The 24,827-nt window shown below is 45.9% G+C and overlaps 1 protein-coding gene across 3 annotated transcripts in view; it reads right to left on the bottom strand.

Annotated features, from left to right (window-relative positions):
* The window catches only part of mctp1a (multiple C2 domains, transmembrane 1a), a 124,698-nt gene that overhangs the window by 98,744 nt on the left and 1,127 nt on the right, over positions 1-24,827 (bottom strand). The gene's annotated exons all lie outside the window — the stretch shown is intronic.

Raw genomic sequence — 24,827 nt, 5'->3', positions numbered from 1 at the left:
GTCAGCTTCGACAGGACCAGACTGAAGAGTTCTTCAGGCTTCGCTCCACAGTGCAGGCATTAGTTTGCTCCTTCATGTAAAAATCCAAATATCAGGTTCCACCACCCTCTGACTGTACGGAACAGCCGCGCTCTGAATCATGCACGGGGGTGTGAGGGCCCACTCATTGCTGATGGCCATTTTAATTAGGACCCAAACACGAAAGCTGACCTTGGCGAAGGTACGAGGTCTGACTGCTCCTTTCAAATGCACTCGTGTGTTTGTGTTCTCCTTTGCAATGTTAACTGCTGCTGCATCAGCGCCATGTGACGTGCACCCACATGAAACAACACGAAGAGTCTTGTCATTATTTTCTTGCGTGTTTTTGAGACGTTTTTCTCCATGGTCAATTCCCTCTGTGAGACCGGGGGATGTGGTCCATTATGAGATTCTCTGGGGGGGGGGTTTGTTGTTTTTTTTTTAGTGAGGTTCAAAGCACCGCATTGACAACAGCAGACAAGTCATGGCCTCTCATCATGGCCTCTCATCATCGACTTCCCTCGCAGCTTTGGCTGTCTGGATCGTGATGCTGGAGCATAGATCTGGTATTTTGAAAAGGTCTATTTTCAGATATTACTCTGCATGTGTTCCTTGTTCTTGTTCACTGGCATCATCTCCCACTGATCTGAAATGCTGTATTATCTGTTACAGAAGAGCAGTTTACTGTATTAATAGCTTATCAACAACTGAAACAGCTTTGGGTGATAAAAGCGTTTAAACTACATCTCTTGTATGTGTTCCAGCTCCACCCGTTAGGAAAGTTAGGAACACTCCCCAGATGGGCCGGCTGGTACCACTGCCATTATCTACCTATACCATCCCTGTCAGGTTTTGAAACTAACAGTGCAAAATCTCTTTTATTTCATAAAGTATCACGCAAAAGATTGTACAATAACCTCAAATCAAATATGAAATACATTGAATTTTCACTCCAGAGAGGTTTGATTCTGAGCCAGCACCGACGGTCCCAGCACAACATGAGGAAGATGCTGATCAAAGACTGTGGAACCACCTCCACACTGGCACCAAGACACCAGCCTCCACACTGGCAGCGTGACAGGAGTGTGGATCCTTTACACTCTTACCTTTGCTAGAACACAAATTAGGACTGAGACGTGAAAGGGATTGTGGATAGAAGAGGAGCGAAGTGATGGACTGCACCGAGGCAGAGATGGAGAGCCAATTCTAGTCCATCTATGCATTTATACAAGCCTGGCAGACTTTATTAATTAGCTCTTTGAGGGGCTCTTTGCCACGGAAGCTCCTGAACTATATCCATCTGCATAAGCTTCCCCTGTATACTCTATTTGCATACAGGTGGTTGCTGCTATTCTTCAGCCTCTAGATAATTCTGATGTTGCTGACATTTCATTCAACGATGAAAAATGAGCAACCGCTACAAAGCCCAATTCTGAGACATGCGGTGTGTTATAATGTCTCAATTTTTCACAGAAATGGAACCAGTGAGGCGTTATTGTTGTTGTTGTTTTTTTCAAAATCAGCAGCTAAACAGCTAGCTAAAAACTCATCTATCACATCCGGAAGGTGGAACGAGCCTCCTTCTCTCCACGTTTCTCCAAAGTACGGATAAACTTCTACTCGATTCAAATACACCATCCTAAGAAGTTTGTCCCCTCGGCCTGAGATGACAACCTACCAGCTGACGTGTCAAAGCTACGTCACCTATAGCCAGGATGTTTTCACCCAGGATCATTTACAACTAGGTGCTATACCGTGACTTTAAATAGTTATTTTAGCAAAATCCATGAAAATGTATTAATAATGTAGCAAACGGACTTATTGAGAGCAAAACTAAGCCAAACATCAGTTTCGCAATCATTTCTACATGGATTTTATTTAAATGTGAACAATGAAAAGAATGATAAAGAGACTGACTTTTGTAACTGGTGTCACATTTGCAACATCAGTCAAAGTAATCAAAATTGTTTTCCACATTGTTGTGAAAACGACACTTCCAACCACAAGCTCTTTCTCATCGGGGTTAATTTGTTTCATACTTTACCTTTATCATATTTATAGTACAGAGCTCATCAGAAAACTATCACAATAATGTACAAAGGTGTATTAAATAATCCTTCATAATAGAGGTGCATTTTTTTTAAGTAATCCTGATTTTAAGTTGTATGGCCCAGCCCTAGGAAGCAGCCTTTTCATGTATGGCAGTTGGTATTAGCTAAGCAGACGAATAACCAGATCCTAAAACAGATTTATTTGTAAAAACGGTGGTCTATGACACCTAACAGCATTAAGAGAAGCTAATATTTAAACGTTATTCTATGTGTCACAGGTAGATCAGCTTCTAAACAGGGTGATGCTGCTTATGATGCGTTAGCTGTCGTTCACCTAGCCAACGTTAGCCCGCTACTTTAGCCCATTTTGTTAGCCAGCTCCTTAGAGAATATTGTTCGTGGTACCTCCTGTCCAGAAAAATGTAAAAACAGAATGAGGGTTTAGAAGCAAGACCCCACTTAGCGTTAGTGAATTGGTAGAAAGAAGCTAGTTAGTTTAATGGGTAAAAAGGCCATTAAATCACCGAAGTCACTTGAAGTTGTTTCGCTAATAGCTGTCAGCTGTGTTCCACTAACAAGCAGCAGAGGTAAGATGGTTTTATAAGCGGTTTTGTTGGGCATTTAGCCAACCAGGAACCAAATCCCGAATTGAATTCGCTATAGCCCATCCTCATACTCTCCAGCTGGGACATTGATGCTATCCAAATGCTGCAAATATCAGCTGGTAAATTCTAATTGACATGAAATCTGCTGAAGTTGAAAGATTTCTCTGAAATTCAGCTTCATTTGGGCGCCATAATAGTACAAGATGATGTATGTTAGACAGGTTAATTAGAGGCATTGTTTCTGGAGCTGAGACTGTTTTTGTTTTTGTTTTTTTAACCTGCAATTAGTCAATGAAATGCATTGACTAAGCGTAGATCGAAGCGAAGTAAAATCTGGTCAACTGGACGTAAGTTTATCTTGAGGACGTTTCACCTCTCATCCGAGAGGCTTCTTCAGTTCTAGTGAAGAGCGTGGAAACTCCAGCTTATAAACCTATGTGGGCATCCCGGTGTCTTTTAAACCAGACAACACTCTGAGACAAAGACTGGTTCACCCCAAAGATCCCACCCCTCACAGCCAGAAAAGCAATCTGGTATACGCTGTCAGATGCAGTGAGGCCTGCACAGATCTCTACATAGGGGAAACCAAACAGCCCCTCAACAAGCGCATGGCCCAACATAGAAGAGCCAACTCTGGAGGACAGGACTCAGCGGTTTTCCTCCACCTCAAGGAGGAAAGCCACTCCTTCCAGGACGACCATGTCCAAATCCTCGACAGAGAGGACAGATGGTTTGAAAGAGGAGTTAAAGAAGCCATCCACGTCAGGATAGAGAAACCATCTTTGAACAGAGGAGGTGGACTGCGACATTTCCTTTCACCTATTTACAACCAAGTCCTTTCAAAGCTTCCCCAAAGAGCTCAGCTGAAAGACCCATGTGGAACGGCTGATGCCAGCACAGCCCATTAGCATCTGAGTGGTCGGTGAAACTCCCTAACGACCACCCCTGAAACTCCCTGACACCTCACAACGACTGTCGTTTGGGGAGGCCAGGTGAGTCTCGGGAGGGTCGTTTCCACCACAATAGCACTGACCACTCCCACACAGGTTTATAAGCTGGAGCTTCCACGCTCTTCACTAGAACTGAAGAAGCCTCTCGGATGAGAGGTGAAACGTCCTCAAGATAAACTTACGTCCAGTTGACCAGATTTTACTTCGCTTCGATCTACGATGACCTGGATGAATGAGAACCTACACAGACATTGACTAAGCGAACATCATATGAAGTAGAAGTCTATTTACAATTTTCTCAAAACAATTCCCAACGCATTCTGTCTGTGGATTTGCCGACATCTCCTCTTCTGTCATTTTCTTTCATACGGAGCGACAATACGACAATGTATTATTCTATTATTCAGAAAACCGACTTGACAAAATGATTGATTTAGTCACACCTCAGAACAGCAGCTCTCACTGTAAAACCCTGTTAGAACTGCTGCACTTCATTTTAACATCTTATAACTACCTCCCCGGAGGGCTTGGTGTACATTATGCATTAACTGTACCGCCTATGCAGGCAGAAATGAAATTTTCAGGGATTCACTCAAGTTGCAGATTTTTTTTTCTCTTCTTCTTCCAGTCAGTTCTTCGAAAGGCGGAGAAAATATTGGATTTTCGCGGGGAGGTGTGACGAATGATTCAGTGCTTTTTAAAACCATAAACTGATCATTGGTTGAAGGAAAACTGTACTTTGAGGGGTCTAAGGATGCTTGAAGCAACCCTGCTTGGTCCCCGATGACAGGGACATCATTCCCATTGATCGGTTCATCAGACCGCTCCTCTTCATCCTCCTCTTCATCCTCCTCAGGCTCTCCCCTCTATTTTCACCTGTGTCGTCTTTTCTCTCACATCTCTGCGGTTCCCATCTCGCCTCCCTTAGCTTGCTTTTTAATTTCTACTTTTCTTCCTCATCACTTGGAATTTTTTTCCCCCCTCCAACTCTTTTTCTCTACCACCCTCCCGTCTCGTCAGCCCTGGCTGTTTGGCTTTCATTCAGGGCACGTTCCCAGGTCTAGTCCTTGAAAGCAGAAATTAAGGGGCTGCGGCTGGACAGCCAGGCTAAGGAGTGTGAACCAGGGGCATGAGTCATGTGTGGGGGGACAGCAGCCTTCATCTCACTGTCTTTTCTTCCTGATTTTTTTTTTCTTTCTCCTCCTCCTGGATTCCTCCCATCAGTCCCATGACATGTCACACAAGCAGCCGGCTCAGGTTCCACACTGTTGGGAACTGTACACGACACACCCACACTGCACCTCCGCTCTTCCATCCGTAGCCACATAAAGCACCTGCACATGTTGCCAACAATTCACCCAAAGACGGCAGCTACTCACGTTTATGGAAATTCAGTAGGAAAATCTACATGCAAACACGTGAACGCGCGCTAAGTGTTGTTTCACTGATGGTAAACGGCTCACTTAAACACCTCCTTCAACTGTCTCTCACCCTCCATCCTGTCACACAACATGCATCAGCAGAAATAGATAGAAAAATATATCTGTAGGTAAAGTAAAACACAGAAAAGAAGCAGCGCAGGAAGACAGTTACAGCAGAAGTGCGTGCGTGTTTGTGTATACCTACAGTAATGCTTCGTCCGGCAGCTGAGAGAGGCAGCACGAACATCCAGGCACACTCCACCGTACTACTGCTGCTGCTGCTGCTGCTGCTGGCTTACTCTTCTATACGAGACACACACCAGCTCACTCCGTAGCGCGCACACACACACACACACACACACACACACACACACACACACACACACACACACACAAGGGCAACCAGCTGTGAGGTTCTTGCATACCCCACAGGCACTCAGCCTCACAACTCCACAGCAGCGTTTTCTCTCTCTCTCCTTCTCTCCATCACTCAAAAATGTGCTATAAAGTGAGAAATCCACTGGGATGAATCAATATGCATATATATATATATATATATATATATATATACACAACAACTAAATATGTAACACAACAGAATATCTGCTGCAAATACAGTATGTTTTCAACTTGTTAAATCAGATAGCAGGTAAAAATTTCGAATTAACTCAACGATGTACGTTGATGCAGTCCCACCTCTGCCTCAAAGGTTGTTTTTTTTTTTTCCTTTTTTCTATTAAATGTGTTGCAATGACAGCTAATAGTCTAAGGGAATAAATGAAATTGCAAATTCTAAGATCCTTAAGATCCTGTTCTATGCCACTGGGGGGGATAAAGTTATTAGCGGTGTTGTTCTGAATGTGTCATAAAAGAAATTTCCAATTAAATTCCAAGAGCGGTGAAACAGTTGGAGGAACATTCCTGCCTCGATAACCGTCTTCGCCATATTCCAGGTCTATTGATTCGTTGATTTGATCAGGGACAGGGAACCCCATCAGCAGCCTGTAGAGTAAAAGCCGTACACATTTTAGCAAGGATGCTGAGCTCCATCTCTTGTCCATGTGCGGGGAACAAGGCAGAAGTAGAACCACTAGAAATATACCACGCGGATACTCGGAGTAATGCATGTTCAAGGAGAGAACTTGGATCCAGAAGACCTGTTTTTGATATAAATGTCAAAGTCACCGAAAGATTTGAGCGGATTTTTAATTTTTTTTTTTTAATGTTTATTTAAATATATTGTGTTCTAATCGGAGAGATAAGTACCAATGGATGGGAATGAAAGTGGTCAAAACAGTTGCTCATCGTTAACGTGAACATTGAAGCTGGTAACGTCACAATGTCGGCAGCTGGACACTCTGAGGCCGGGAAACTGTCGCCAAGCAAACCAGAGATGCGCTGATGCGCGTTTCCGGCTCCGATGTCTTTTCCGATACGCAGCACCGATGCTCGCTCTGATACCAGATTCTTGACTATTGTTATTCAGTCTCTACACAACTGTGGTGAACTACATCCCTTCTTATTAAAATGGTAAAAAAAAAAAAATATGCACGCTGATTCAATTTTAAAAGCACGCCAACGTAGTTTATTGGAACTGTACGCGTGGACTGGTGACACGTGTCATGTACTATGTTCACGGTTCAGCGGAAGCTGCGGAATGGAATCTAGATCCCAGAACGCTGTTCTCATACCTGATTCTGATATTTCCGATCTGATATCCCGTCCCTAAACACAACCTACTCTCTCATTATCCTGGTTTGTCAATCATGAAAAAAACATTTTGCTCTTCTGTCCTGCAGCCCCCCCCCCCCCGCCGCCTGTCTGTTAACACCCTGACAGACAGTGATTAGATAAGTTCAATTAGCTGCAACCCCCCCCAAAAAAGGGATGTATAGACGAGCTTGAGCTTTCCCTCGGAAACCAATTACCACCGATGCTGCACAACTTCTCACCTGATAGCACATCTCTCACTGTACAGGATCACGCTTGTGCCTCGTGTCTCCCTCCTCTCCTTCTATCACTTTGTCAGATTTTCAGCCCATCTGTCTAATTCACCGATTCCTTGCCAAGAGGTCTTGGTCGGGGGGGGGGGGGGGGGATGCTTCAAAAAGTCCAGGGAATAAAAGGAGTGAAGGAAAGTATTTGAGGGGGGAAGCTGAGAGAGATGGTACAGTAGATATAAAGAAAAACATTTCAACAGCGGCTAAGTGTGTCAAATTTCGCGGGCGGATACTGAAAAAGATGGATGGAGATATAAACACGGTGATGACACGGTGGAACGGAAGGAAAAGCTGGAGGGCTCAAACAACGGGGAGCGCAATACTCTCCCTCGCGCTTTTCAATAACACCTTTCTGATCTCTTTGCAGTAGGAAGCAAGAAAGGGCGACACAACAGCAGGAGGTTGGGGGGGCGGCAGGGGCTCTTATTTCTGGCACTACTGGCTCTGCAGAGTCACGACAAAACTCAGTCAAAGCACAGCGTGGAGGGAAAACGGTGTGTTTAAGGGTGTTGTGTGTGTGTGTCTGTGTGTGTCTGTGTGTGCGCGCGCAGTCTTATGTTACAGTAAAGTCTGACCCCAGGACGTGGCAGCTGGGCCTTTCATGTGTCAAGCAGCTTGTTTGGCGTCGAACCTGTCAGCAGGTTTGATGACTTCAGTTGCTGAGTGGAATCCAACCACCTCATCACAACAGCTCAGAGTTACACAGAGGGACTGAAGTGTGTGAGAGTGAGTGTGTGTGTGTGTGTGTGTGTGTGTGTGTGTGTGTGTGTGTGTGTGTGTGTGTGTGCACCTCTAATAGGGCACATTTTCCCTCAGCTACAGAGCATTTCTGACAGATTTGAAGTCCTGTGGGGAAATAGCTGCTGCATGTGCATATGCATGCGTGGTTATTCATTCATGAGAACACATGGTGGTCCAGGGCATACAGTTTCATGCCTGTGTAAACACCGAATCCTCCCAGCTCTTGTGGTACCAAACAATTCTTTTCACACACACACACACACACACACACATAAAAAAAGTAAAACGTGTGAGGGTGTTTTTATCCATGTACACTATGCACATAGATTACATGCGCGCACATAAACAAACACTCTATCTTCATCTACTGTGCTGTAGTAAGCAAGTCAACTCATTCCTCACCACACTGATCAGAGAGCACGCTCTGCACACACACACACACACACACACACACACGCTGGAACAGCGGTGAAACACGTGCACACACGGCACAAAGTCAAATCTCGCTAAGAATATTTGTCCAATTTTCCGTCTTTTGCTTATTCGGTCGACAGATGATTTCACCGAGCGCGAGCGAAACTCAGCCCGTGGTCTTTGTTGTTGATGATAAGCGTCTATCACGGAACGAGGCAAATGTACTCATCAAGATGGCCCACTACTGAGGTGCTACTTGCTGAAGGATTCTGTCTTCTATCAAGTGTAATGAGATAATGTGACTACACACTAGACAAATAGAAAAGGCTTAGCTGTGACGCTCTCCAGAGCTGATATCTTTCTGGTTTTATAGACTTCTTATATCTGTGTTTAACTCTTTGCAAGGGCAGAATGCAAATGATTGATCGGTTCAACCGATGAAAGGCGTGAGCCCGCTCTCTGTGCACTTTCAGTGACCAGCAGTTCTCTAACCCAGCGGGGACTGGAGGGGCTCACAACAGGCGGCCCGTGCACGACGGAGGAAGCCGGAGTAGCGGAGAGAACCCACACAGACACAGGGAGAACATGCAGACTCCACACAGAAAGACCCCGTGCTCCAGCCGGGGCTCCAACCCAGAACCTTCTTGCTGTGAGGCCAAAGTGAGGACCACTGCTCCACCGTGCCGCCTTCAGGAGGATATATAAATATAATTTATGTTCCTGTCTTTTTTACCAACAGGATTCTTTCTCTCTTTTTTTTAATAAAGTTTATGTAGTTACTTCAGGTGGCTGACAAAGTCAAGCTAAGCTCACCACCCTGGCTGGTCCATGCCGGCTCACTCCAGATGGAGATCCCGTGATCTCCTTCCACTTATTCAACGACATTCCTCCACCCGCTCTATTGGCAAATGTCATTCAAAGCACCATCTTTAAGCTGCTTCCGTCTCCAGAGTCCAACCCCTCCAAACATGCTGGACCTGCTTCAATCAAGGACTCTTCAGTTGTCAGTGTGTGACTCAGTTCCGGACCCCGTGGGGATCTTTGCTACTGCTCTCCCTGCCTATGACTCTCATCCATAGAAGGGCAGGGAGGGCCCAGACAGAACCATCCCTCCAAGTTAAACCTGCTGCAACTGCAGTCAAGCTTTCTACTGGATGAAAACAGTCCTGACAGACCTCAGGTACTTGTTGGCGAGGCTCGGCTTGGGAACCACATGGCGTCTCCGGCGAAACAACAAAAAGGCTTGAATGGCACCTGTTTCTGTGTGAGCTATCCTGACTAGCCAGCTAGCCGCCGTGCTACCACGGCAAATATAGGGGATTGTCATCAGGCCAAGAGACAGGAGTTTTAAGCCACAGCAAAGGAGGGATGAAGAGATGCAGCCATTGACAAAGTGCATGGTTTCATTAAAAGCTGAGAAGCTGCAGCGGCTGCCAACAGCAGCAGCAAAGACACACCAGGAGCCAACCCAGACTCGGCAGACCCCCTCCAGGGAGAGTCACTGCCTCCCCTTGATCCCTAGATGGATTTATATCACTGCTGTATTTGTCCCTGCTCTCCCTCTCTCTCTGTCCTCCGCTCTTGATTTTGCTTCCTCCACCATTTGTTTCTTGTACTCCAGCCACCCTCCCGACTCTGTCGATCATGTCTCCTACTTTTTTGTCTCCGTTTTCGACTTGACAGTTTGTTTGTTTTTTGGACAGCTTACATTTCAGGCAGACGGTCAATTTGCCAATCTGAAACTGAGCAGCACCAGGACGGACGTGAAGACAGACTAAAAGCAATAAGTCAATTGAATCAGGGGACATTAGAGAGAGAGAAACTCTGACCTTTAGTTAATTGGCTAAACGGTCTCAGGGATTTGCCTCCAGTAGTTTGAGTGTGAAATTATAACCTGGAAGTTGAAAGACAATGATACGTTGTTGGTGTTGCAGCTCCCTGTGCAAAATCTACCTCTCGACAAATTGTCATCAAATTCAATGACAAAAAAACAAACAAGAAGATAAATCTTAAAACAGCCTCCATTTTTTTTTTATTCACTCTATAAAACTGGCCTTGAGTGTGGAATCTGCACCGCGCAGCCGTCAAAACAAATCATCCTCCTTGTTTATTGACATCTTGGGAGACTGTGGAGAACAAACTTGCCCTTAGAAATTTGCAGTACTCGATTGTTCAAGCAGTTAATTCTTGCAGTACAGAAGGTGAACTGTATTTGTGGGAGAAGTTTCTCCTGCTGAGGACTCATGAGAGGACGTGGGAGTTATTTCTCGTGACCGGGCATTAGACTGGCCTCCAAGACAAACGTGCCTGTAAATATCTGTGGCTGTCGGTGCACGCCAAAAATATGCCCTTGCGCGTCATTCGTGAGTGCAGAAAAGAAGCAGGGTATGTCTCAAGCACTGCTCTGAAGATGTAAGATGGGAAAACTCTTGGAACAATTTGGGATTCTTCCCCCACACGATGTGTCATCACGACAGCCTACACTCCAGACCTGGAAAGGAGCCCACACTGGAGACCTGAGCGTTTGTAGTAACAACCCCTATGAGTCATCCTTTCATTATCAAGACACCCACATGAACACTCATGCAGCCACAGGCTTCTGTTACAACCCCTTCAAGAGCATTTATCCCCTTAAACTCAAACTTGTGAATTCTTCCATAGTAAAGAAATCCTTAACGAGCATTCCTGTCCCCAGATCTTGGGTTTGGGGACTCCGTCGTGTCATCCAGAAGCCCATTCTCAGTGGCTCTGCTGCCAGATTCAGACAAATAAGGTGACAAATTAAGTGTCACAAAGGTGGTGTTGTTTGTGTTTTTTTTAAGATGCATGGGTGCAGTTAATGACACTACAGAGTACTACACACAGTACAATAAAAGTACAGCATTCATGCATATTCATGACCAGCGTTGTGGGGCTTTTCAATGTAAAATGGGAGGAAACGTATTTCTTTTCATGGGAAAGCTGGATTGTGCTTATGTTGCATGGTTAGGTTCAGCTTCACCGTCACACCACTGACAGAGTTGGGTGATATAAATAGTTGTGCCACCGATGTGATCTGCAGCAGCAGCACGATGGAAGAAGGAAATAACCCTCATAGAAACACTGTAAAATGGATTAGAGTCAGAAACGCGCCCGGAAAAACAACTCTGGGGTCGACTGGACCAAGGTGTCTGTCGCAGATCTGCACCGATGAGGCCCAACTCTGCCCCCTACAGTTTATTTAAAATGCAAATCATCCATTTTCGACTAACAGATGGCTGCTTTTATTGAAACCTCCTTTACAAAGACAGCAAAAGCTCATTTTTATTTGAAATGTGGTAAATTCTCTTGAGGAAATGGCGTTTTTATTCACGTGAGAAGACATGCGCCCTGCTAAACTGACTTCTCGCCCCCCATGAAGAACTGCAGTGGCCCTTTTTTAGACCCTAAACACTGTTAGAAAGTTTTTTTAAAGTTTAGAAAAGTCCAAAAGGAGTCTGTAGAGTGAAGTTTTTGTTGGAGCAGTGTCGCAAAACCAGACCTGATCACACGAGACTGCTTGGCCAAATAGGAACATTGCTAACGAGGAAGTGTCAGGAAGGAATATTTTTAGAACCTAATGGCAAACAAGAGAAACCATACATAACATATTCCAGAATAGCAAAAACTATCACGACATCTTGACTTTGATTTTTTTTTGTTTTTGGAGGGGAGGGGGCTAAAGTGATGGATGGATACAGAGCCAGATCCCGAGAGGCTAAAATCACGTGTCACCTGTAAAAAACAACAACAACAGCACGTTCTTGGCAACAAATACAAACATTTCGGGGCAGCAGGAGAGATTTTATCATTAAATCAAGAAAGGGATTGAAATAGGAGGCGAATGCAGAGGAACCAGATGGAGAACGGCTCTCTGGTGTCACTGCTAAAAATGATAATAAAGCTCTCTGGATCTGTCCGGGATACACAGCAGCAGACGGAAACATCCACCCTGAGAGAGAGAGAGAGCAACGCGGCCATACATCCCTAACGTTTTCATTTTTGACTTTCACTTTCTCCCCCCTCAGTAATGATTTAACGTCACCCGGGGGGGGCGAATCAGAGCCAGCGACCATTAACCCCGATGAGATGCTGCTCAGTGTTTCTGTAGAGGAGGGAAAAGTGCAGCGGAAGAAAGCATGTTGCAGTACCCAGCGTGTCATCTGTTACGTAAACAAATGACTGCATTTGTGCTGCATGACCTCTTGAGGAGTGACACAAATCCATATTGATGCCTGTGTCGGCGTTGCGAGGCTGCTTGACGTTACACACAATGACGTGAAAAAGAAGGAATCACTGAGGTGAAGCTGATATTTACTTAAAGGACGATCTGCTTTTCGAACTTTATCTCGACGAGGGTTCTGTTTAAATCTGGCCTGCTTTGCAGAAATGATACAGAGTAACAACTTTTAAACAGGAGGGGGGGGGGGGGGGGGCAATGAACATGCAGTTTTACAATAAATCACAGCCAGAGAGAGGAAACTCACCGGAGAGTCTGAGGAGCTCATGGATGACAGCTAAAGTTGCTTGAGAAACCAGCGTAGCCCAGACGTACTGTGTGTGTGTGTATTGACATGCGAGTGTCTATGTATATCTCTCTGCTTCAAATATCAGATGGCGCGTCAACAACAGACGTGCATACCAGTGGGAGCAGGAATCCTCACCTCCGCTCTCTGCAGAGGGGCCGCACACTCCTAACACACTGGTTGAATTAACTCATTCGCGGTGGAGGACTCCACAGTCCTTGCGCGTCTCACCCCACGCTCCTCACGTGTGTCGCTATAGAAATTCACAACTCTGGAAAAAAAAAAAAACAGCTCGACATCCCAGCTATTTGTCCTCGAGATGGACGGACAGAAAGAGACTGAATGTGACAGGTAGTGAGGAATGACACGAAATGAAAAGCAACGTCCTGACACGGCGATCCTTTTTATAGAGGCCGAGGCCCGCGGTCATAATCATGACTTAGAAATAGAAGCCACCTGTTGGAGATGGAAATTAGCTGGCAGGCCTCTGATGGGAAGCGACACGCCGCTTCAAAGTTTGTCAGATGGAGATCAGACGACACAAAGTGCCAGCTCATGTATCACCTTTTCTTTCTTTCTTTATTTTCTTGAGCCGTCTCAAGGACACCCTACGGAACCGCTAAACCACATTGGTTGTAAAATCTTTCATTTCTTCAGGTGCAAAGCCGCTCTGGTTTTGCTGGAAAAGGCATCCATGTGCGCTTCAACGATGAAGTGATCCTCCATGACTTTTGAACACAGAAGTAGAGACGCAGTTGCATAAAAAGTACTGGATCAGCCCAGGAACCAGCGAACTCACCCAGATAAAACAGTATCTGTTCTCCTTTCAAAGGAGAGAAGTATTTGATACTGAGTTTGTTTAAGTATCAAAATCAAAAGTACTCATTCATGATACGTGTGTATTCTGGTGCTCGGGGAGGGATTTTGCAATGCAAAGTGTTTCTCTTCAAAGTTACGAGTAACTGATGGGTTCAGATAAATGTAGTGGAATGAAAGAACTGGAAGTACAGACACCTTGACTGCTTAAGTGCAGTACAGCGTTTGAGTCAAAACACTAAGTTGCTCTCCTCCACTGCTGTTCAGGAAAGGATCTTAAATCCACTTAAAAGAATAAAATAAAGTAAAAAGCACTGACTCTTACTGGGCGTGTAGACAGTGTTTTCTTCAAGCCTCTTATTATTTGGAGGACACATTATGTGCATTAGCGCCACCTAGAGAGTGAAGATGCTATCTGCCCCCTTACAGAAAACTCCCATCATGACGTATTTCATATACTTTGTCCTGAGCCTTTTATTTTTTGTTTGTTTGTTGTTGCCGTAAAATGTCAGTGGTAGAAATTAGGTAACTGCTTTAAAATGTAAGGAGTAAAATTAAAAAGTTGTCCAAAAAAAAAAAAAAAAAGAAGAGTCAGAGTACAAATACCTGAAAATGTACCACACAGTTTCATCCACCACTTAAGGTCAAATGTAAACTGAGAGATTTTGAAGAAGTCCCGGGCTCAGTTGCTGCCCCCCACCCCTGGTCCGGTGTCGTTTGCTGAGCACTGCAACCAAAGAACACGAGACGATGAAGACCCCCGGTGTAAATGGGAGGGATTAGAGAGCGAAGGAAAACTGACATCTCAGCAGATTATCTTTTATTCATCTGCGCTTCCTGTATCGAGTGTTAGCTTCAGTGCATCGTGCATAATTACTGTAGAGAGCGTGTGAGATTTATGAGTTGGTGAGTGGTGGGAAATGATCCGGGTGTCTCTCTCTCTCCCTCCCTCCCTGGCTGCAGCCAGCGTACGACTGGGCCGGCTCCCAAACTGCCTCCTCTCTTCAGCTTCCTCCCACCACGCAGCGCTCAGAACACTTTGGTTTCATGTTCTTGTAACAGAAATTCGGAAAGTTGTGAGGTGCAGTCGATAAGTTCGACCAGGAGAACAGTCGTGATGCCAAAAGTGTTTGGCTGAGATTCAGATCAAATGTTCCCAGACAACGTTCAACTGTCAGGGTAAAAATATCTAAACATGGCAAGTTGGGAGAATGTCAGTCGCACAAAAATAAATGAATAAAAGTACAGCTGGCCAAACTTTTTCTCTTTGAGCGCCAAAACTGAACCTTAACACCCACAATTACATGTTATTGAAGCTTTTCCATCAACAGCAACTTACATCGTGGTTTTGTAAATAATTTCCCTGTGAGATCTGTTGCATCTCCTTTTTACAGTGTGGAGATCCAACCCCCTTTGGCATGAAGTGTAATTAAATCTCTCAAGCCAAGCTAATCAACTTAAGAAACAGTCATGAATGCAAATCCCTCCGACTGTGATACACCGAGGAAATTGGAATTATTGAACCTGACATGACTTTAATCAGTCTCTCTCTGTCTCACGCTTCCTGTTTTCGTTTTAGTAAACAAAACAAAACCTTGTTGATTTGAGCGTCTTCTGAAAAGGGATCATTTTCTAGCCGGCAGACCGGTGGTGGAAGAGTTGGCCTGGACCCAGCTGATCACACTGGAGAGGAACCGAGTGAGTCTGGACTCTAGAACTCGGGATTCAGATCAGGATTAGCGCCACACAGAGCCTGGAGCCTGCTGGCCAAGAGACACTCGGCTAGTGCTCTCATGCACAAAAGAAAATGGAATCCTGCGTGTTTGAGGCCAAAACTGACATGCGAGGTCCAAAGAAAATATCTTGTAATATTTTGTTTGGGTTTTTTTTACTGCGTTTTTGAAGATATTTTGATATAAATCCCCTACATTTCATTATTACTGTGATCAAGACACGAAAGTGGGACATAAATAGTTAAAAATCAAACTACTGGTGTTCAGATCGGTGAAACACTCCCTCAAAAGATCAAGTATGTGGGTTTTTTTTCGATATTTTCCTGACTTGTCAGCTGACCTGCGCTGTCATACGTCATTAACCAAAGACATGAGGCAAACAAGCGTTCCGAACTTCCTAAAAATGTGGAGAAGAGAGGAAAGAGTCGATGTGTTTACACGCGAATGACATCCAAACAAGCATCCTGCTTGGCTACAGGCAGGCTCCTGGAACAAGTAGCTGTCGACCTTTAAAGAAACACAACATGAATATTCACTGACTTTTCATTTGCAGTTACTTTACTGCAACAATAACTTTTTCTGAGTGTATTAACTAAGTGCCTCTTAATCTCAGAGAGAGCCTGCAGAGTCTGCAGAAAACCCAGTGCTGCCTCTCTCCGAGCCAAAGGCCTCTGATCACCTCCTGCCAGGTTCCTCACTCTCAGCCGAGGACCAGCAGGTGGCACCACGTCCCTCCGATGCTCTCGCCGGCTCAGCAGCAGAATCAGGCACACCAGCAAAGGCTGCTGGTGGTGATAAGGTAGTTTAACTCCTTCTTAAAATATGACAGCAGCAGCTCGGCAGCATTAAAACCACAGAGGCGACACTGGGACTGATGGCTTCCAATGACAATGTGACGATCACGGAGCAGAAAGATGCCGATGTCAGACAGGAAGGTGATGAATCTGTACAACCCACATCAGATGATTTATCTTAACGCAGCAGATTTAGAGGCTCTACACTGCCGTGTGAGGCGCGCGTGCAGCGAACGGACCCGTCTGCACCCGCTCACGTGCCGGCAGGATGGAGTTTTCAGAGAGAAGAACTCTTTTAAAAGCTGCGGATTAAACTTCAACCTGCGCATCAGCAGGTTCAGCCTCTAAAAGTCTTCGAACCAACAACTCAAGACGCCAGCGAGGAGCTCCTCCTACCAGACGCTGCGGCAGCAAAGGCGTTTTAAAATCACTTTTGTTGAGGAAGTTGGATTTGAATCCACTGTGACTTTTATGATTCGTAGAGCGACCAAACACACCTGTACGTTGTGAATCATAGCTAAGTACACTCTGCTTCGCTTCATTAGAATCTAGAGAGAATATTATCCAAGACGCCACTCGCAGACGACCAGTGTGCATATTAGACAAAAAAAAACAAACACAAGGAGAGGGAGAGTCGTCTTGTGACTCACTACAACAACTAAACTTTGACCAATTGATCAAAAATGTCCATGAAGGTCTAGCCTAGGAGTGACAGACGAAAAACCTTTAAATCAGTGGGCTGGAAAGCTGCTCGTTTGTCTTGGAACATTTGTTTAGAACAGTTTTTCACAGACCGGCGGAGCTGCAGGGAACGCTGGCATCAGCCCGCCTTTCTCCTGCTAATTCCGTTAAGTACCAGGCAGACGTGACCGGAACGCAGTTCGGGAGAACAGGAGGCGTTGGAAAGAATGGAAGTTATCCGGTTCAAATAGGGGAGAAAGACGACGACTCCCCGGAGCTTCCGGTCGGAACATCAGCACATGACTTAACCAGCAGATTCCTTACTTACTGCTCCCCTTTGATCGGTTCAATCAATACCAACCCTTCTTTCTTTCTCCTTGTCGTTCATGACAAAGACACAATGATTTACAGGCTTTTTTTCCAAATGTTTTGGAAAAAAGAAAATCCCCTGTTGTTTTGGGGATTCTCCAGGGTGAAGGAAATGTAGTCGGGGCTCAAATCTGTTGTAGCATGTCAGGTATCGGCAGCAACTCCAATATACTGCATCCTTATGAAGAACGTATTGTTTCCTGTAGCCACCAGATGGCGCTGTAACTCATCTGCCCTACAATTGAGCCGGTGTAGCCGTGTGTGTGTGTGTGTGTGTGTGTGTGTGTGTGTGTGTGTGTCAGCTGATGCTGTTATTGATCCTTCTGTCGGGATATTACAAGTTTGTTAGATAAATGAGCTCATCAGGACGGGTCCCGGTTAATCAGCTCATTTAAAATTCTTTAATGTGCAGAGAGCGGCGTTCATCCTTTCTGACGTGTACAACAAGTGGGATGAGAGAGACACGCGTGCTCTTAACATGCAGGGCATCCAACACACGGGTGATCTGAACAGGCTCCGTCCTCCTGGTGACGGCTTCACCCGCAGCAGCCAAGCTAATTTGCAAAATATCCAATCTCCACTCGCCACCGGAGGAAGCGCGGCGGACATTGAGCTGCAAATGAAGTTGATTATCATGAGGAAGCGTCCCGCCGCCTTTGGTCACCATGTGTTGCTCTTCACAGCCCACTTGTGCCACATGATTGTGTGTGAGTGTGTGTCTGTCTGCGCCGCTCCGTCTCGCCTTTCATCCGGTGCATCCAGCCCTCTTATAAAAGCTGTCACCTCTCAGCTGCTGGCTGGTAAATTTCAAATGCGTTGGAAATAGAGGTCGGGGAGGGAAACGTACGTCCCGGACGGACACCCGGGCTTTGTTTGGGCTCTTCAATCAGCCCTCCACGCCCTCTCATTCATCCCTTCAGGGATATTCAACAAATATCAGACATTTGTTGTGTAATTTACTTCACACTGAGATTCCATCCATTGATGACGCGTCTGCTCTGTCTACTGATTTAAAGATGGAACCGTCTCCGTCTGCTCTCTCAACAGCCCTGACTGATGATCTCGTTTTTGTTATTTTCTTGGTGGCCTCCCACTGTCCCCGTTAAGGTCGACCCTGACAATGAAGAGCGAGAGAGTCGGCGTCCTCAGACTGTGTTTCTGAGTAACGCTGCCATTCACGTAAGCAGGGCTCATTTAGGGATCAATCATGGTGAGCCGCGCAGTAATAGGGCGAGACGAGTCAGACAAGGCCGTGCAGGAGTAAGAGTGTGTGTGTGTGTGTGTGTGTGTGTGTGTGTGTGTGTGTGTGTGAGGTGGCTGGCTGGCTGAGGCTGCAGAGAACAACACTGGAGGGCAACACAATGTCACAGTCCAGAGTTCCCGTCTTGCACAACACAAACTGCTCTTCTGACAGGCCGGGATATATTTGGGATCCATCTCTACAAAGCTCTTGTGAACGGACGAGTGTCTCCGTCTTAAGAGCCCAAGACAGAGATCAAAGCAGAGATGACAGAGGGGGAGGGGGGAAGGGAGAGACAGACAACACAGGTCGGATTATAGAAGAAAGACGACCTCCCTCTTTAGCTCAGAGGATGAAGACAGTCACAAACATGAGTCTCGTGACCTTGACGGAGGGACGCAAGACTCGTGACATGGTGACATTTGAGCTGCCGACCATCTTTGATCAAGTAAAGGACTTTTTTAACTAAAATTACTGAAGTAATTCTTTCAGCACGCACTGCTATTCAAAATAAGCTTATATATATATATATATATATATATATATATATATATATATATATATATATATATATATATATATATATATATATACATACATTTAATATCTACTACAATCCTGGCGCTATAGGCTGCAGGACTGTCCATTAGTAAATATATTATCATATTTCATAAAAATGGCTTTCTATTATGCCTCCACTCTGGAGACGGAGGTGAGCCAGAGGAATCTTCCTCAACAAAACATCTCAGGGACACGCTGAGGGAATCCCTTCCATCGTGGCATGAAACGTCCACCGAGTGGACCTGAGCCGTTCACCTATGATTGACGGGACTATTATCACAAAAGATGATGTCATTGCAAAGTTAGGGGGAAAAAAAAAACAACAACACAAAACGAAATGACATGAACGTTGGACTGCAGCAGCTCATCCACCATTTCTAGCTCCTTCAGTTAGAATTACATCCACATTTGCTGCTCCCAGTCGCTCTTGTCCTCCAGTAAAACCGCTCGAGTCACACATTGTTCAAAGACTTTCATCGCCAAAAGGGGGAAAAAAAAAAAGGCGGTCGGACGCGTGGAAGGCAGACACCTGGCTGCAGGAGACCCTCCATCACAACGTGAGAGCTGAAATCCATCAACATCTCCAAATGGTGTCAGTCATATTTCACATCTTCAGTTTTTCATTGTTGCTTTTTTTTTTTGTGGTCCTCGTTCCCGCTGCCCGGACGGTTTCACGGTCACCATCAATCATGTGGGTGTCAGACAGAATCAATGGTCCCTCGAGCTGAGATGAATCCTAATATCAGAGCCAACGGGAAGGAGGCCGCGAGCTGCTTCCACGTTGCTACGATGCAGCACCGCTCACGTCTCCGCAGCCAGGACGGCTCTTTGTCCAACCAGTACGCTTTATTCAACAGCCGCCGCGCTCACCAAACACAAACACGAGCATCTAAACGCCGTCGCGGCTCATATTGGTGCATTTTAAAACTTATGGCAGCCTCCGACAAGCTCGGCAAACATTGGGAAATCAGTTCACATCTGCAGCCTACAGGGAGGAAGTCACAACACGGATCATTCCGCTCTTTATCCCACGACTCCAGCGACCCAGACCTCCACGGGGCTCAGACGCTGTCCACTCGTCCCCGCAACGGCGACGGGAACGGAAACACTCGCCGTGCATCTTCTACATCTGATATATTAAGCAATACGCTGCGGGTGTGTGATGCCGGTGACACAAAAACCTACTTCACTGCTTCATAAGTGTTGAATATTTTAAAGGGTTGACATGAGCTGCAGCTGAGAGAACGGGGGCAGAGGAGGGAAAACAAATCCTGCTTCGTTTAAAAAAAAAAACACATAAAAACGGCTTTTTAGTCAGTGGCTTTCGTGGAGTAAAAGCAGTAACGCGTGGAAGTACTCCCTATCATCCCTCATTCAAAATACTGCATAAATGTACACGAGTATTTGATGGACGGAATCTCAAAAGTTTCACTTTATGTATCTGATGTGTTTTCCTTTTGTAGTTCAACAGTTTGGCTCAGTTTATATATATATATATATATATATATATATATATATATATATATATATATATATAAAAAAAATCACCACATTTTGTTTTATACATCTGAAGTAAGCTGTGGAAAAAAATGCAGTAAAATGTACCCTGATTTGTATAGTCGTAGTAGAATTCTTGACTCAAAACCATGTAGAGCAAAAACAGAACAAAACAGCAAACCAATACTTATCATCTGTCAATCACAGACAGAAAACCATTTAAAACATGCTCCGTAAGAGGAAACCAGAGCAGAAAACCACGAGGGCGTCATGGCGTCTGGTACTCTGAGGATTAGTGCTTCCATCACCGGGTCCACCATCCAGTGTGTCCTTGAGCAAGACACCCAACCACCAGTGCTCCTGATGCCCTTCGCCAGCCGTGCGCCGGCTACAGCTCCGCTAACTGCATTTACAAGTTGCCGAGCAACGCTTTTAACTCAACGCCGTCCCAGTAAACATGAATCAGTTTATTCATCTGAGCGAGCGGCGGTGTGTCCCCTTCCAGCTGCTGGCAGGACGACTGTCCTCCAGTCCATCAGCGGGGTGTCTTCAGAACATTCACAACGTTCTACTGAAGGAAAAAAAAACGCCACTTCTGAGGCTGAGGGCATCGAGTTTGTCTTTCCATGTGATTTCTGGGTCAAACACAGAAGGTTGACGAGGGGCTGACTGAAGCGTGAACGCGCGCACGAGCGGTTCCATCGCCATCTCAGCGCGTCGGTCTGACGTTGACAAACGTGCTGTTGTATGTTTGCATGTATTTTAGAAGTACAACACCACAACTGGACTTTTTCACAAAATTGTGTCAATGAACTGAACTGGAAAATGTTCTAAAAGCCCTCTGAGTTCTCCCGACATTCAGTGCAAAATATTAAAAAAACACAGCGAGGCCACGTTTGCACCCAGAACCTGATGATGTTCCTGCCGTGAGCGCCAACCACACCAGAGTCAAAGGTCTAAAATGAAGACGAGGTTTATCTCTGGCTGAGCTGCCGGCTTAATCCCACTCATGTCCTGTGAAAGAGTCTGGATCTAACACGCAGTCCCACTACGAACACAACTCAGCCAAACACACGACGGCGTCACGTGTTCTCTGCGACACGCTTTACCTCCCAGAACCAAAGGCTCATTCGGTAATCTGTCTGGAGGCCTGCGGCAGCTCCTCCCATGTGTGAAACGCAGCTCAATGACGTTCGCTGCAAAAATGTCCAGAGCTGTGGAAAACAAGTTTTCACACATGGCAGAAGAAGGGACGTCTGGCGTCGGGCCCAGCTGATCACCGCAGAGACGCCAACGTGAGAACACACCCATCCGGCACCATCGAGGAGGCACACCAGGACACCTCTACTGGGAGAGGGGCCTGGGAGTGATGTCAACCTGGAGTTGACCAGTAGAAGAAGTAGAATCTCACATGATGCGTCGGCCGTTTGCTATACTCGGTAGTAGCTTCCCTCCGTGCAGGATTGGGAGTGCGAGACAGAAGATGATCAGAACCGTGTGTAGAACTGACATCACCAGACAAAATTAAGACATGGTAGGTCTTCAAAGCGTTCCTGACGCTGGGGATGTCAGGTTCTACCCTCGCTGTTACCAGGACGTTCTCCTCTAGACGGAGATTAAAGATAAATATATGTTTGGACTGGGTTGCAGCGAGTTGAGTTAAATTCCAATGCAAAAACCAACAAGAATAGAAGAGGAGACCAAAAGATAATTGCCCTTTGAAGAATGTGACATTTTCAAGTAAAAAAATAAATAAAAAGACTCAAAATAGGATTCGGTCAATACGCTAGTGCGCTATTTTTAAGCACTGTAAAGCTGCAGAACAACAACAAAAAAGTCCATGAAGTTCATGTCGTTTAGAAGAAGTTACAGAACCCTCGCCGTTCCAACTACGCCGCTGCGCGTTTCAGTCAAACACCAATTAACACCTGAGGGGCGATAATCTGCCCGGATACGGGAGGGAGCACGCCAACCCCTCACAGGAGGGTTCCAGCCGGCTGGCGGGTTCCAGCTCTGCTGCTCGCGCGCGCAGCTCAGGTGAAATGTGATTATTCTTCCTCCATCCCGTCGGTAATGAAATGACTCCTAGAACTTGGCGTTAATCCCTTCCGTCGTTCACTTTCCCCATCAAATGCTGAAACGGCGTTTTGTTTTTTTAGAGCCGTCTTGGTTTGTGATTTATGAAGTTGCAGCTCTCTGCGCTCATTTTAGTAATGAGAAGTCATAGACACTCACGTAACGCTGGAGGATTTTGTTGAATTATAATCCCTGCAGGGCCTGACACTGTCGATGCGGCACGGGCGCTGTCATCATGTGACCTCAGAAAACGCGCAAACACTTCACCCGCCTGATCAATCATTGTCCTCTGACCTCTTTCTCGTCTCATTCTGGATCTTCTGGATTCACACGCACCCACTTGCCAGTGTCTCGGGTGCACCCGCATAACCAGTTTAATCCCAGCAGGCACCCAGCTGGCCGCTACTGTCAACTGAATGTGAAGTCAGGTGATCAAACTCAAGACTTGGGATGAGTATTGATGGTCAATATCGGTTCTGCCTATCAGCCTTGCTGCTTCCCTCATTGATTCCTGATCAATTTCCCTTCCTTTACAGGTTTTGCAACTGTTTTTCATATTTTGGAAAAACTCAATGAAGGGCGACTGTCGATGAAATGACTCATAGTGCTCAGTTACCACGGCGTGACGTGTGACATCATTGGTTTCCCGGCAGGAGCCGTCACAAAAGCACGCCGGCTGTCATAACCGGGATCTAAAAGGTCAGGAGTCACTTTCAGATTCTCTAACGATCCCTGTTGTTGATTCCTTCATCTTCAAATCCAAACTTAGTAATTTCAGCACATTTTGACAGAAACATCCATCCTCTCATCTCCCTCTCCTCCTGTTGAGGGTGGTGGGGGTGGAGCCTATCCCAGCAGCCTTCCCCCTGGACGGGTCACCAGTCCATGGCAGGGCCAACACATAGAGACAGACAACCATTGGCTCTCACAGCCACGCCTACGGTCAATTTAGAGTCTGGATTAACCTGGTCCCCTCTTGATGTCTTTGGACTGTGGAGGAAGCTGGAGTACCAGAGAGAACCCAGCAGGAACAGGGAGAACATGGAGACTCACCCAGAAAGACCCTGTGCTGGAGCCGAGGCTTGAACCCAGAACCTTCTAGCTGTGAGGGGACACTGCTAGCCACTGCACCACCGTGCTGCCCCTTGACGTAATATTTTATTGTGTGTTTTGTTTGTTTTTTAAAGTCAAATATTGCAATTTGACGATATTTATTTCCAAAGCTTCTCTACCAGGAAGCTCGCAGTAACTTAACGAGTCGGTGCAACGAAACCTCGCAAACACACTGGGAGTCTGTGTGTGTGTGGGTGTGTGTGTGTGTGTGATTTAGCTATCTTGATAAGAGCCATGACAAAGGCTGCAATTTCAACCAATTCCACTTCACCTGAGTGCCTCCGCGCTGCTCCTGAAGATTTAATAGATAGGAGATCTTTGGCACCAGCTCCCAGGGCCTCAGCGTGTACTTAAACTCTAAATTACCTTTAGACAGCCGTCTGGATGATGCTTATGAGCCAGTTGTGGACCACTTCAGGATTGATGAAAAGCTCCCAGTGAAACGGCACACACACACACACACACACACACACACACAGTCACACGAACCGTAAACTCACTCTGACTTCACGAGCGACGGTAATATCTGAGGACGTTCTGGGTGAAGTGGGCAAATTGAGGATTAAAGTTACCAGCAGGGGGGCTCACAACCGACCATGCATCAGCGGTCAGATGATTCTACCAGGATTTAGGCCGTTTCTGTCCTCCGTCCAGCCTTTTTTTTTTTTAGACTGTTTCTCCTCTGTGTTGTGCTGACTCAGCGTGCTTACTGGTGGTGGCGGTGGTACATCATCATCTCCCAACGCTGCTGGTCATCTGGCCAACTTTTCACCAGCAAGAGAGACACGCTGAACCCTCCCAACGGGCAGGGGGGTAGGAGTGGGGGGTGGGCTGTTACAGCCTGAGTCAGGCAGGAGGTGGGGGTACTGGGAGTGATGGTGGCCGCTGGTCAATATACTGGGAGAATGTGAGCAGATTATGACATCAGCAAATGTTGTGTTTGTGAGACGGCCAGGATGGGTGACCGTGATGGAGAGACAGAGTGATATGGAACCAGGCAGCGTGTGTGTGTGTGTGTGTGTGTGCGTTTGTGTGTGTGTGTGTGTGTGCTGACTAAACTGAAGCCAGTGCAGCTTTACGGGACAGTACAGAATGCAACACTAGCGGATCACATGATGCAAGCATGAGCATCGTCGTGTGTGTTTTTTGTTGTTGTTGTTTTTTTTTATTTAATAAAGAAAAAAAACAACAAATCATCCACCA

The sequence above is a fragment of the Aulostomus chinensis genome, chromosome 6, assembly GCF_037954235.1.
Source record: "Aulostomus chinensis isolate RoL2024-O1b breed Wild chromosome 6, RoL_Achi_v1.0, whole genome shotgun sequence".
Classification (NCBI taxonomy): domain Eukaryota; kingdom Metazoa; phylum Chordata; class Actinopteri; order Syngnathiformes; family Aulostomidae; genus Aulostomus; species Aulostomus chinensis.
Note: the sequence above shows the minus strand (reverse complement) of the source record. Positions and strands in the feature narration are given on the sequence as shown.